Here is a 5,024-nt window from a genome sequence, read left to right as displayed (position 1 = left end):
AGTATAGGAAATATGCATGATGCCAAATAAATATACAATTTATAATCCTTATGCATAATACCAATAGTAGGCAATAAGAAAACGAGATACTCATAATACACTTGTTTTCCCCCTTTGTCTCATCAAAATGGGAAAAACAATAAGAAGAAAGAGAGCGAAAGCTTCATTAGTGCACAAGTCTGGTCATAATAATAATTACGTAAATGACCCATCCTATTGTAATAAGTGTAATGGAATGGATGCACTTATTTTTGTTGACCATTTAGTTATGCACGAGAAATATTTTTAAACAAAGTTGGTCCTTTTGAAATATTTTACGATTTAGAAGTTTTTCGTAAATCAAAACAAAAATTCACTAAATGGCCAAACCTACCACAAAATTCACACTTAAACACATCAACATGCTTATGATGAACAATAGATGCATGTGTGTGTTTGTGTGGTGAAGAGACTTGGTGGGATGCACAATGAGCAATAATATTGAAATTTGTAAATTTTCGTACATCATAGAAAAATTTAGCAAGATGGCCTTTACGATCACAAATAGAGCATTTGTAAACTTTGTCATACATGTGTGCATAGTTACGGGTGGTTTAGAAGAATTAGCACGTGACTTAGCATACTTGTCCATAAGTTTCTTGTGATTGTCAATGCATATATTTAAGATTGAATCTAAAGATGAAATACGGTTTTTCATATTATTCAACTCATTATTTGGCACATTTGCATTGACAATAGAAGTAGAGGATATATGATCATTCTTGAATGAGTTAAATTCATTTCTAATAGCTTCTACTTCAAGCATGGCATCATACTTATCATGAGATATCTAGTAATATTCAATTTTAATTTATCATTGTTATATTTAAGAATTATATTTTCTTTAGCAATGATATCAAATTTGGATGCTAGCATGATTTCAATTCTACATGCTTGCTTTTCAAACTCATGAAATTGTGATGCAATTTATTGTAGTCATTTATTAATCTTTCATATGCATATGCGAGTTCATCTATAAATAATTCACTTTTAGATTCAGACTCGCATACCTCACTAGGGCAATCGCCTAGTGACCGTGTGTATGAAGATGCTCCGATGTTATCAACAATCGTACTTGAAGCGAAATCCACCGGTATACGTTGAATTTCCTCCAAGTTACCGTGATGTGCCTCTATATATTTCCATAATGTATAAGCACTATCATAAGAAGCAAGTTTATTAGAAATAGATGGATCAAAAGCTTTAAGCAAAAATTCTAACAACAACTTGTTCATAGTAAACATCTTCTTATCATCCATGCTCCACTTGGATTTTTCCAACATGGGGATAACATAAGCACAATCAATTACTTCTCATAGCTCGACATGTTTAGATCTAACAAATAGTTTAAATCTAAAAGTCCATTGAGCATAAGGGAAGGCATTGAACGAAGGAGCAACATCGATAGCATAGCCTAAACTAAGTGCACCGTGTATATTCATGATGATGCAAGAAAAAGAAATCACAAAACTAGATTAGCAAAATATAAAATGAGAATCTTTGACTCTAGACAATTAAGCCACAAATCAAGAGCACCAAGCTCTGATACCAAATGAAAGTACCCTAGAGGGGGGTGAATAGGGTAATTACTAATCTAATCCGATTTCGATGCTAAATTAAAACTTATAAAGTGATATCCTAACAATATGATATACAAGGAGATGTGCAAGGATAAACAATGATACAATAGGCGATATAAACACAAGTACAAAATGTAAAGAATAATAATGCGCCAAAAACAATCGCAAACATAAGATTTGATCACAGTGTTCGGTCAACCCTCGACCTACTTCTCTGCTCCTCACCTCGAGGAGATCTCCACTATATCTTAAAAATCTACACAAATGGTTTTTAAAGATCATTAGTAACTTTTACAATGCACACGATGTTAGTCATATATACAAGTCACACTCCTCTAAGTGTTGGACTACCCGTGTTAACTTCCTCAAGTATTTGTATTTATAACCTCTCCTTAGGCTTTACAACCAATCCACTACTCTTGGAATTAACCCTGGTCTCTCCCAACCACTCCTCTAAGTGTTCTTGTGTATTACAATGTGTTTCAACAATAAGTGTGAATAAGAGTTTTATTCTCTAAACAAGTGAGAACGAAAATATAAGCTCTCTCAAAGAATCACTTTCACAACCCAATTATACTAAATGTGAAATACTAAAGCTCAAGTGAGTGTTAAAACAATGAGTAAAACAAAATTAAACTCAAATAGATAAGATATATATATATATATATATAAGAATCAAAATATAAATTGCTGAATGTAAAACCCCAAAAATTTAAATATTATATGAAAAATAATAATAAATATATTATATGGTGAAAATATAACATATTTTGATGTTTGAGTATGATAGTAATTGATTTGAGATCAATTCAATGTATATTTGTGAATATATGAGTGCAAATGCACAAAATATGCACGAAGAGAAATTTGGAAAAATGACTAGTTAAGAGTTTATATATTTTACATACCAATGCCATTTGAATCTGGAAAAACTCAAAAGATCAAAGTTATAGGTCTCTTCAACATCTTTCAAAAAAATCTTAAATCACATCATTTTGATGTCGGATGAGAAAGTTATAGCCAAAATATCGAAAGTTATTTTCCTAGTCGGATTAGGTTTCCTGGTTCGGGTCAAATGGGTTTATATATATATATATAGACACACACACACACACACACACACACACACAAATTATCATCTTTTCATCAGAGTTTCAAATCCTAGCAGCCCCTCTTCCTCTCTCTCAAACCCTAGTCCTAAAGTTGAGATTTTGGGAGCGTCTCGTGAGGCGAGAAGCGAGGAAAAAGCAAGATCTATGACGTTTGGTGATGAGGAGATGTTTCACATTAGTTTTAGAGGCTTACACACGTGATAAGGAAAGATCATCTGCATCCAAACTCATCCCTATAGTGTTTAATGATTATAAAAATATTTAATCAATGTTTTCATGCTTAAGGCTTAACCTAATGTAAAAAAGATAAGATTTTTTATGATAAATCTTAACCCAATACTAGATTATTAGTTTTTCCTAATTGTTTATGATAGTAACGTGATCATGATTATTAGGGGTAAATTTTTATTTTTTTAAACTTGATAATTATGTTTAACTCGTGTGTTAACCCTAATTTATTGTCTAATTGAATTATAAAGAGGTTTAGTTTTTGTTTTCATCATAGATTGTAGAAAACTGCTGCACGTGTATAACATTTAACTAGAAATTTGAGATATCATATAAACTCCAAACTAAACAAAACCAGTGTTAAATGAAAGTTATGTGAACCTATTTTCCAAAATGAAAAACCCTTCTAAGAAAGAGTTTTTATAGAGAAAGATATACTTAATTTACTAATGACATATTCTGTAGAAAACTGCTGCACATGTGTAACCTTTAACTAGAAATTTGAGATATCATATAAACTCCAAACTGAACTAAACTAGTGCCAAAGAATATCTACGTGGATCTAGTTTCCAAAACAGAAAACTATTCTTAAAAAGAGTTTGTCTAGAGAAAGATATGCTCAATTTACTAATAATATATTCTGCAAAAAACTACAGATATGCTGATTTGAAATAATTGATATATTACATGAAGGTTTCTTTGAGTTTTTATGTTAATTAATCATGCTTAAACCCTAGGTTTGTGATACTTAAGTAAGATAAACATATTTAAATAAATTTTATCTCTTTTCATGAGTAGTTTTTACCATGTGTTGATAATCACTTTGTTTACATATGAGATAATTGAAGAAATTATTTAATTAGGATGTTAAACCCTAATTTGAAAGATATAATAATTTAATTTGATGATTCAAATAATTCTTATTGTATATGCCAAGTATAAAATCTCGTTTTAACGTTATGATATGTACAATTGACATAAGCATTGTTTGTGCACGAAAGAATACGTGTCTTGACAGAATAGTCGACTACTAAGCTTAGTAGTCAGCTACTCATGCCCAGTTGAGTATAACAGAAACTATGTATTTATAAAGTAGTCGACTAATATTCTTAATAGTCCACTACTGATACTAATATATATTATTACAAAGTCTGGATGGACTTAGTGTAGTCGACTACTAAGCCTAGTAGTTGACTACTAAGGCTGTTGCCTGAATTTTTGTTTTGCATCTGTTTGAGATATGTTTGCGGATTTCGAGCCGCACTTCTTTATACGTAAATTCATGAATAGTGTAGTAGCACATACATGGATATGCTGAAAGGAATTATGATGGGTTTTGACCCGATTACTTTAAGAAAGAGTTTAGTACATATTATACACATACCTTCTAGATATCGTTGATGAGCTTAGTTCAGTACTACGGGGTAGTGCGTCGATATTCTATTTGTACAGGTCATTGAGTCGGTTTGGATGCTTTATCTAGTAGTCTGTCCGCACGAGGGTGTGATGAGGCTTGTGAGCCGTACTTCTAGGATACCTATATGGTAGGCCATTTTGCACTCATATTACGCACTGAGATCACGCTGAGACTAATGACCCGTGTACACTAATTAAGATACCTACAGGATAGTTTGTTATACATGATAATGCTAAGTATCAAAATCTTGCACGGAGTTGCATTGAGATAGTTAAATGATAGCCCGAGTCATTGGCGAATGCCAGTTATATTTTTGACTCACTGTTAAAATATATGACCCAGAGTACTTTACATTTGAAAGTACACGAGATTTGTGCCGGTATTCATTCTATCTTCTCAGTGATAGTAGAAGATATTATGAATACGATATGTTGATGTCTTTACTTTCTTTTACAGATTTTCTTTATTTTCTTAGTTGGGATCAATAATTAGTGATTCATAATTTGAGACATATGGTATATACATGAGGGTTTCCTTGTTTGGATTATTTTGCTCGATGTACCAGTCTCGTGTTGTGGATTTCTAATTGTTGATTTTATTTAGATTATTTATCTTTAGTTCGGTATTAATGTTTAGATGTTTATAATT

This window comes from Asparagus officinalis, chromosome 2 (genome assembly GCF_001876935.1).
Source record: "Asparagus officinalis chromosome 2, Aspof.V1, whole genome shotgun sequence".
Classification (NCBI taxonomy): Eukaryota; Viridiplantae; Streptophyta; class Magnoliopsida; order Asparagales; family Asparagaceae; genus Asparagus; species Asparagus officinalis.
This window is presented reverse-complemented; position numbering follows the sequence as displayed.